This window comes from Cololabis saira, chromosome 1, assembly GCF_033807715.1.
Source record: "Cololabis saira isolate AMF1-May2022 chromosome 1, fColSai1.1, whole genome shotgun sequence".
Classification (NCBI taxonomy): Eukaryota; Metazoa; Chordata; class Actinopteri; order Beloniformes; family Belonidae; genus Cololabis; species Cololabis saira.
This window is the reverse complement of record NC_084587.1, coordinates 3,102,868-3,113,701: the sequence shown is the minus strand read 5'-3', so window position 1 is coordinate 3,113,701 and position 10,834 is coordinate 3,102,868.

Below are 10,834 nucleotides of genomic sequence, written 5' to 3'. Positions count from 1 at the left end.
GGCCCAAATCCTCCATGGCAGGACCCTTCCATACCGCATTCTCACCGACACAGACACACAATCACGCACCGTTTCCCCCTCCCCGGGGGGGTCCAGCACCGCCAGAAGGCACCCCAGGCTGCACGGCGAGCCCCGCCAGGCCCGGGTATCCCGACCCACCCATCCCAGGCCGGCGAGGGAACGCGGGTGATGTGGGACCCCCTCCCGCCCCTGGTGTTGAGTGCATGTGATTAATGCCATAAAAACAGGGAGGGGGAGGGCCAAGTATCGATTTGACACCGACCCCCCCCTCCCGAACTACGTGTCATTGTCAAATGTATTTATTAAGTGTTGAATGTGCAGTGTCTACTTTGCTGTTAAAACCGTGAGGCGGGGAGTGCCGGGCCACGCGGGAAAATGCCTCCCACGCCCCGGACCCCCCGCCCCTCGCCTATGTGCGTATGAATCGTGTAGGGGGGGAAGGAGGGGGAGCGGAGGCCGACGCCAGGAAGCAGGACCAGCAAAGCCGGCCCTGATAAGACACCCGCGTCCCCCCACCGGCCATCCAGTGGACGGGGGCCGGCCCTCCGAGCCGGGCCAGGGCCCCACCGTACCTCCACGGGCGCCCCCGGCGCCGCCGGAGCCCCCAGACGGAGGGGGAAACGGTCCAACATCCCCCCATTCATACTGACAACATAAGACATAGACACCTGGGAATGGTGCCACCCCGCCGCCGCGCCCGCCCGTGCACCCCCCGGCCAGGGGAGGCCCCATCCCTGGACCCGGCCCCCCCCCCCCCCGCGGAGCCACCCCGGCGGACATCCCGAGGATCACGGAGTCCCCACATCCGCAGGGGCACTCGGCCCCCGCCCAGCGACGGAGGACCAAGGCAGCAATGCCCCCCCAGCGCAGACAGCCACCCCCCACCCAGGCAGGGCCGGGCCCTCCGAGTGGGACCCCCACGTCCATGGCCCAGCCCCCCCCGGGAGACCCGGAGACGCCCTAGCCACAGCCCCCCGCCCGCGGGGCCCCCACGGCGCGGAAAGAAGCAGCCAGGGATCCCGCGGCGGCGGACCGCGACCCAGGCAATCCCCGGCCACCCGGTCCGGACACATGGCCAGGAGGCCCTCACCCTCCAGGCCAACGACCCCCACCCGGCAGGGGGCCAGCCTGCCCGGAGAGACAGAGCCGCCCCGGCCGCCGACGCGGGCAGGCGCACCCGCCCCCATGAAAGTGGCCCTCCAAGACCAGAGGGGCGCCCCGCCGCAGAGGCAGCGGGGGGGACCGGAGACGGGCCCGGAGAGAGGGAACCCCCCAACAGGGCGATACCCGCGCAGGCCCGACAACGGAGGGCCCCAGACCCAGGCATCCCATGTAATTATGTCTAACCTCATATGGAGGAAAATAAAAGGCTCAAAAAATATCCCCCTATCCTGAGTAGGATCAAAACAGGGTGATAGAAAATATAAATTACAAACAAATAAAGTGCACATGTAACAGCAGGGAGTGTAACTCAACCTACAAAGTGCAGTTGGGCTATAATTAACTAATACTTTAGATTCTTATTTGGTTCTTCATCCACCGTCATTTCATATCCTGTCGGTCGCGGCCCGCAGGAATGTTTGGATTGAGATTTTACATTTACGAAATCATGTATCATCAAATCATCAAAGTATTTTATAGCCATATTCCCTTCAAAAAGGGTAAAAAACACATTTGGCCCATTTTGGCCCAGTATAGGTATCCAAGTGCCCAGATAGAGAGTCCTCCTGGTGCTATCAACACTAAAACCTTTATAAAATCTATGTGCTTTAAGCTAGTCTCATGTAACTTGGTACAGTTGTAGTCAAGGAGTTGCTGAATCCAGGCAGTGGTGTCTTTATAATTATATGCATTGCTATCATGGTGTTTTCCACTGCGCAAACTAAAGAAACATTAGACGAGAATAAAAATTAAATTTTTTTTCTTTGGTTTATCACAATTTGCTCAGACATGTAAACATTCACAATTTTTCTGACACTGGAAATGTATTTATTTATATATTTCAGATCCCCATTAGTTGCTGCCTCAGCATGTTAGTTAAACAGAATAAAACAAAGTAGATAACAAGTACAAAGAACAACAACTAAAAAGAAAAACAAGACAAAAAACAAAAACAAATAAAAACTAAAGATAATAATAAGCAGAAAACAATGACATGATAGCATCCATGATAGTAAGGAAGGAAGGAAGGAAATGTATCCTGGGATGTCTTAGTTATCCATCGAGACCAAGATTATGCATATTGTCCTTTTAATTGTGGAGATATTGTTGATTTACTTTGGATAGGCCTGTTAAGGTGAAATTCACCTCCAAAATCCCTCGGGGTGAACAGGTTAAACTAAACGTTTTCCAGTCAGCCTTCCGTCGTACTTCCCTCACTCTAGTTTTAAACGATTAACGTAACCGGATATTGCCGCTCGGCTGATGATGTCACCGATGAAACGACCTTTGAAATGAGAGGTCGTACAGGGAACTCAGATTTGATCAGAAATATAAAGTAGCCAACGAGCATCATGGGGGAACAAACAGCTGAATCAGCCTCGCTGGAATAACCAACTGTGACTGAAATAAAGAGGGCGTGTCCCAGCAGGTTTTGTGGTCCCCTGTTAACGACGGGACCGGGAAACGAGAGAAAACCCACGGCTGACGTCCCGGGGTCTTGTCCAGCTCTTCTTACACAGAGGAGGAAGACAAAAGCAAGAGAAGCCGTGATAATGAAGTTGTAATTTAGGAGGAAATGTGAACAAACATCTGATCAAAACGCCTCCCGTCTGTATTTTAGTCGTTTCCTGCGACGGAGGAAACCCATTTCCTCCGGTTCTCCCTCCTGGACCCGGTCCTGGTAAACAGGTGTGTTTGTGCAGCAGGAGGAGAGAACGTGTCGCCATGGCGACGGGTCTTGTCAGCCTCACGGCGCCCTGATGGATCGGCTCGGGGGAGAGAACTATTTTCTGACTGTCATTATGTTGTTTACCGGCCTCACCTGTTTCCCTGCCCTTGAGCCAGGCACCAGGAACAAACCCCACCCTCCTCGCAGCGCCAGGGCAGCAGATCTAACGGACGCTTCTCCAGCAGGCGTCGGTTTGAATGAATTACTCCCTGAAAAGTTAATCAGGGACCCCTCATCGGCAGCCTTCACCTTTCCTGGCCTGGTGAATTTTTTTAGCCCCTTTTTTTGTGAGTGAAACGATTTTTTTAACCATTTGACTCGAACCTGAATTGAATTAGATGCATATCCTTCAATGCCATGAACACATAGAAAACATATTATTATCCAGCAATTCACTTTAATACAAAATAACAAAATGAACTGAATAAAATAAGTATCTCTCTTAAACAGAAACCTGTCCTGCTTAACTTAAAATTGTATAAATTAATGTAAAACAATAGAAAGAAAGCAGAAAATCCATTCTGTAATAGTGTACATTTTTAATGCAATAATAAAAGTGCAAACAGAAAGTCTGTAGAAAACTTATATATTAATATTTGTGCCTCAAAGGCCATGACTGGTGGCTTACAGAAGAGTATCAGGGCCAGGCAGGAGAAAAATAAAAATAATATTTTAGAGGAGGAAGATTTCTTTTCATTATGCACTTTGAGAAAAAAGTTGAAATGTCTAGAAAAAAGTCGAAATGTTGAGAAAAAAGTCAAAATTTCGTAAATAAAGTTGAAATGTTGAGGAAAAAGGGCAAAATTTTGACTTTATTCACGAAATTTCGACTTTATTCTTGAAACTGTATTTAAACATTAATCTCGACATTTCGACTTTTTTCCCGAAGTGCACAATAAAAAAAAAAAAACTTCCCCTCTCAAATATTTTTTCTCCTGCATGGCCCTAATCCTCTTCCGTAGTAGGCTACAGTTGTAGTAAAACAGAAAAAAAAACAAAACTTTTTTTAACTCAACAGCTCAATGCCATTTCCCATTAGCATTTTATGACTATTTTTTTAAATCTCACAGTAAAACGGGACAAAGTGCGTCTCTTTTCAGCTCAATACGGGACGCTACTTTAGTTTATAAATACGGGACGATTCCGTTTTTCAAGGGACAGCTGGCGACCCCAGTCTTCGTCCCTGCGGAGCCTCGGAGACGTTCGGCTGCGGCGTCTCTCAGCGAGACGGCGAGACCTAATCATTTATCAAGAGCATTTACATCTTGTTCCTTTGATGAGTCCTTGTTGGCGTATCGGTGGGACGGCTGAGCTGAGGGTTATCAGGGTCACGGCTCTGAGCTCTGAACATTGAGACTTAACAATGAAAATAAGAATTATAATTCAGAAAATGCTCAAATGTATATTATTATTAATAAGGTTTTACTTTCTAATGTTTCATAAGCAAAGTTTTTAGGTGTCAATATTGATGAGAAATTTTGTTTTAAGAATCATTGTGAATTTGTGTCCAAGAAGGTTCAAAATCCTTGGGTATCATAAAAAAGCTTAAACCCTTTTTAAAAGTAAGCACTTTATTAACTTTGTACAACAGTTTAATTTATTCCCATATCTCTTATTGTAATTTAATTTGGGCTAGCACTTATCCTTCTTTTTTTTACAACTTATTCATAGACTCCAAAAATCTTATCATCATTCATCCTCCACAAGAAGGAGGAATGATTTGCATATCCCCTTCTGTAGAACCACCGTTGCTGCATTTTCATTTCATTGTGGAACAGTTTAAAACATCTAAGTGAAACATGCTCAACATTATCTGCATTTAAAAGAAAAGCTGAAAAAAAGTGTATAGATTTTTAATATATCTGTGTTTTTCATTCACCACTATTCAAATATATTTCTAAGCTATTTAATTGTATTCTGAAGTATCGTATAACTCTGAGTTATCACTTATACAGTATAGGCCCATGTATTGTGCTTATATGGTTTTGTGAATTATTGTTTTTTATTTTTTCTTGTTTTTAGGGGGAGGTTTTATGACCTTTCCTGCTCATCTTTTCTTATCTTTTTTCCTCTGTCTAATGTTCCTTTTTACGAGTGCAAACAATCAAACAAACACCAGGAAGGGGCTGGAGCTGCAGAAACCAACGTGTTCGGTCTCCAGGAGCCGAAGAGCAGATAATTGAGATTAGAAATGAGAATAATCTCCTGGCCAGCGTGATCAGCTCGGGGCCGCCGGCGGTGCCAGCCTCAGCTGGGCCAGGAATTGATTCTGAAATGGTTTTGGTTCATGAAGCTCCGTGTGTCTTGGGTTTGATGTTTAGAACCGCTCAGCCTCCCGGGGCGAAGCGGCCGTCCACCTGCTCCACTTCCTGCTAAATCCTCCACTCACCTTCGGTTCATCCACTTTCTCCACTCAGATCAAATCCTGAAACCTCAAATCTGATCAAGATGAGACGGTAATTAAAGTTCAGTTCAACTCAAAAAATGTTTTATTAATCCCAGAGGAGACATTAATTGTAGAGACCAAAGAAAAAAGGCAATTTTTCAAAACCACATAGTACATACTGCAGTTACAGTGTAGTATGTACTGTAGTATGTAGTATGTACTGCATACTGGTCTGGTGGTTGTTGCTAGTCACCGTGGAAACAACAAGGCAGCAGCACAAACATAAGCCAGACTGCCTAGACTGGCTGTAGTGGTGCAATGCATTATGGGATATAGTATGAAAGGTAGACTTTTACACTAGAAAGTGAAAACCATATATATATATATATATATATATATATATATATATATATATATATATATATATATATATATATATATATATGTATGTATATATATATATATATATATATGTATGTATATATATATATATATATGTATGTATATATATATATATATATATATATATATATATATATATATATATATATATATATATGTATGTATATGCAGTAGTCGAGTTGTAAAATAAATCAGGGGGGATGGTGGATTTTATCATATGGGGACAGATAATTTGTGCTGATTACAAATAATAGAATATATTACAAATAATAGCAGTGACCAAAACAGCTGCAGAAATACTGCAGGAATGACATAGCAGCAGTTAAATGCAGCCTTCTGTAAGCTTTAAATATCCACTGGGCTTACATCAAATACATCAAAACACAACAACAAAAAACACTTTTCTGAACTTATCAATATGATTCTGTCCTTCATGGGATAAGTAAAATGGATCACTGCAAAAACTCTAAATATTAACAAGAATATTTGTCTTATTTCTAGTTAAAATGTCTCATTTTAGTAAAAAAATCTCATTACACTTAAAACAAGACTCATCTTGTCCCACTGGCAGATTTTTCTACTTATTTCAAGTGAAAATTTACTTGAAACAGTTGAAAATTGTCAAATAAGTTATTTTTCTGGTGATGACTCTAAATGTTGAAATAGCAGTAAAACCACATTCATTGATGAAATGACATAAGGGATGGAAAGGAGGGATGATTTGGACCGTTTTTATTTCAGGGGGGGATGCCATCCCCCCTCATCCCCCCTCAACTCCAGTACTGTGTATATGTGTATGTATATATATATATATATATATATATATATATATATATATATATATATATATATATATATATATATTCTGGTGGGAATGTAAGTGCACTTTGTGTTTGGGAATTTCAGGAATTTCAGGTGGAAGGAGACAGGTAGAAACTCTTTATGGTGAACCTGGTCGGTTACCATGGTAACAGACTCCAGGTAACACTAACTCAGAGTTTCTCCACCTCGGGGGAGTTTTAGCCGTTACTGTGTTTATGTAGTTTACATGACAGAAGGAGAGTTTATCCCTCTGTTTTACGTCCTAGACGCTTGGCTGTGACCTCTGACCTAAAAAAACAACAACAAAAAGACACATTTCCGAGTAGTTTAGATTTCATGTTTTATTTTTCTCAGGTGTGTGAAGGTACAAGTGTGCAAACATGCTGAAAACACTACAAAGCTGCTGCACTCGCTCCCACTGACGGCGCAGTACACGAATACATATGCACACAGTACTCAGATACACGCAACCCTTCTCAGGGAGATACTTAGAAAAATATAAAGTTTTCAACTCATGGACAGAAATATTTCACAACAAAAACACACGTTTGCTGAATCATGAGAGAGTCATCAGCAAAGAAAAGTACGTTTTCATCTTAAAGTGAAGGTTGAAGTAGATATACTTGAGTGTGTGTGTGTGTGTGTGTGTGTGTGTGTGTGTGTGTGTGTGTGTGTGTGTGTGTGTGTGTGTGTGTGTGTGTGTGTGTGTGTGTGTGTGTGTGTGTGTGTGTGTGCGTGTGTGTGTGTGTGTGTGTTAGCTAAAGCACGATGAGTGTTGGCAGAAAGATAAGAGGAGAAACCGGTCGCTGGTTCTGGTCCGACCTCGGAGGGAAGCTGACGTCGGAACTTGCAGAAACCCCGTCTGAGCGACGGCTTTACTGCCGCCGGAGCTGGAGTATTTTGAGCGGGAGTGGAAACTGTTTATTCTCAAGTTTATTTGAGTTTATTTAAATCCAGCGGCCTGTTTTGTGTCTGAAGCAACTTTCCAGCAGCTCCGTCTGTTCGGCAGGAAGTTTTCTGCTCACCTTATCTGTAACACTCAACGTTTGACCACGGAGGGGAAAAAAAGGATTTATTTTTGATTCTCTGCCGTTTCTTCGCTGTTGGCTCGGTCACATGACCACAACTTTACTCTTTGCAGATCTAAAAATGCCCAAAAGAGTTCAAAATTAGTTCAAAAGTGTCCCATTGGACTTTTAAAATTTTGAAACTTAAGTTAATAGTTTACTAAAATGTTCTGATCCAGTGAACGAGCACAGTCTTGGTGGATCAACCTCGTAATAATATATTCAAAACCATTTCTCTATTTTGTATATTAGGGTTTAAATGGTAAAGGGTCAGCTGTCTTTGTTGCCATAGAAACATGACTGGCAGTAATTGTTTCATGAGAAGAACCGATAGCAGCAGAGTGAGCGGGGAGCAGCGGGAGGCGAAGCAAACAGGGTGCTCACAGGAGCACACAAATAAATAGAAGATTCAGACTGCAGGATCTTACAGACGTAACCGCCATTAAAACTTCACCAATAATAACGAGAGACGAGCTGCTTCAGAACTTCCTGTCAGGCCTCACGAACACAGATTCATTTCCACTTTCTAAAGTCGGCAGCCTTTTAACCGCCTGCTCTTTACCGCCTGATTGAGCGACTGTTGACGTGATTAGTTCCACTTGTGCTCGTTTTCCTCACAAATTAAGTTTCCCAGTCTGCAGCGAAAATGGTCTTTGAATGAGATTCGATTTCTGCTCCGATGGCAGCGAGATGAAAAGGGAAGTTGGGGTTTCTGGAGACGACAAAGCAGGAAGGAGGTTTAATACCAGAACCTGGGAAGTGTCTCGATAAGATCTCCTTCTCTCAGCTTATTGATCCCCTGCTCTTGTTTCTGATTATTATCCTGGATGCAGAAATCTGAGCCTGGAGGGAATAAACCTTGTTGTGACAGATTTAACCATCCTGGATGGTTTAGTTCAGGGGTCTGCAACCGAGATTTTCATCTTTTATTTATTTTAGCTGTTACAACCACTAAATACAACAACAGAAGTGTATTTGTAGGTGTACGTTGAAATAAATTAAACTGTGAACTGTAGGCCTATTTAAGTTTATATTTGTGTAAAAGTAAAATAAAAACTACCCCAACTTTAATATAAATAAAACATTTAGCTGCAGCTTGGCAGCTTTAAAAATAAATATAAAATAATAGATGTATAAAAGAATAGATGCTCTGATATTCTTATGAATTTATCTTTCATATATTCCCCGTCTTTACGACCTCCAGAGCCGCTAAAAAACAGCAGTGTTGACTGTTGGAGGTTTTCCACTTCTTAAAAAGATAGTTTGCTCTCTCCAGCTTTTTGTAGCAGTTCCGGTTTGGTATTTTCCTGCAAATGCAGCTTGTTTTGGAAGTGTCTTAGTTTAAACGTTACATTTTTTGTTGTTGGATATCTTCTCGCCACATTTCAAGCACGAAGGTAAACTGGCGACATTGGCGATGAAGGTATATGAATATGGCTGATGATGTTACGTGTAGGCCTGTGTTGAAAAAAACGATTTTCCGATTCTAAATCGATTCTCATATTAATTCCTAAAAATTGATTTGTATGTCTAAAGATCGCTTTTTTTTTTTCATCATTACATTACAACTTTTGGTTTGTTTTTTTGTTTATGCCCTAAAAAGGAATGTTTTGTTGGACACAAGCATTCAAGTTTTCAGTTATAATTGCATAAATTGTCTATATTTCTTTGCTTTATATTCTGTCTTGGGGTTACATTTGCAAAAAATGATAAAAAACTAAATTCTCAAAAATGGGAAAAAACTAAAACTGATTTCCTCCGTCTCTGTTTTTCGTCCCTGGATCTGTTTGATAATTCTGCCCCACGATGTTTCTGTTTCAGTTCTTTCAGCATTCTGGGAGCTGATTGGTCCTTACAGCATCATTAGCTGCAATACTTGCTGTTTAATCTCAATATAATACTAGTATTAATATGTTGCAGAACTACAGTCATATAATTCATGCAACAACTGAAAAAACAGTTTTAATAACAGTAACCCAAATCAATATCGGAATCGGATCGAATCAAATCTTGATAAGCGATTCTGAATCTTAAGAATCGGAATCAATTCTTGACATTTGAATGGATCCCCGGCCCTTGTTACGTGACTGAGATATATTTTCGTTGACAAATTAGAAATGAAAAATAGTTCGTTTAAAATGAGATGGCATCAACTCAAACTCCAAGATAACTGCCCAACAAAATAAACTAATAATATGAATAAAAATGAATTCAGAAATATCATTTATTTATGTTGGGGTTGTTTTCAAGGCCAACGGGAGCGGCAGGTTGCAGACCCCTGGTCCAGGCCGTAATTTAAAACTTAGCCTGACTAGAATAGAAGGATATCAGGTCTTAACTATTTATCCAGTCATTTATTTATTTATTCATTTATATATTTATTCCTTTGCCAGCAGTCGTTGCCGTCCCAGCGGAGGCAGCAGGAAGGAACCGCAGATGAAGGATCCAGCGAGCAGCAGAGGAGACTCATTACTGCCCCATTAATGCCAGATGCCGGCGGGGGACAGACGGGCGACGGCCACGTCACCGGAGCAGATGCAAACCGCAGATTGGATCAAATGTCCATCCTAAACAAATTTATGGGGCATGTTTTGGGCTCTGATGAGCTGCCAGAGCCAGATGAGGACCGGCAGCCGTCCGCCGACCGGGAGGTCGAGCTAGGTAAGGAGAGCCGGGACGCCGTATCTGGAAACGGGCTGATGGCACCGGCAGATCAAACTAGAGTGGGTTCATTAAGCCCTTAATGCAGCCGTGGAGGCAGCAACCCCCCCCAGGCAGGTTCAGGAGGTAAACTGTCTGACAGTCCTGTAAATATTAGCGCTAACGTCTGACGGCGTTCAGCTGCTGATACCAGTGTGTGTGTGTCGGTGTGTGTAGTCGTGTGATGGGGGGAGCAGGAAAAGAGAAGCCCTCTGCGACACATCAATACATCAGCATGTCAATGAGTTGTAAACGAAGGCCCAACACTGTGCACATTTGCCCACAGTAAACGTATACAAACACCTCAGTTGAACAGGACGTTAAATAGAGAGTAAGAAACACCGTAGTTCGACACTAAGAGGATCTATTAACAGTCAGCAGCTCCATGGTCCCGTAACCGTGGCGACAACATCCCACCGCCCCCTCCTCGCCCAAAAGTCTCAGCTTTTCATCCGTCTTTCAGTATATGATAAGGTGTGTAGGGGGCCTTGAAAAAAAAGATAAAATTAATAGTCTGCAAAAATGGTAAATGACTACGATGGAGTA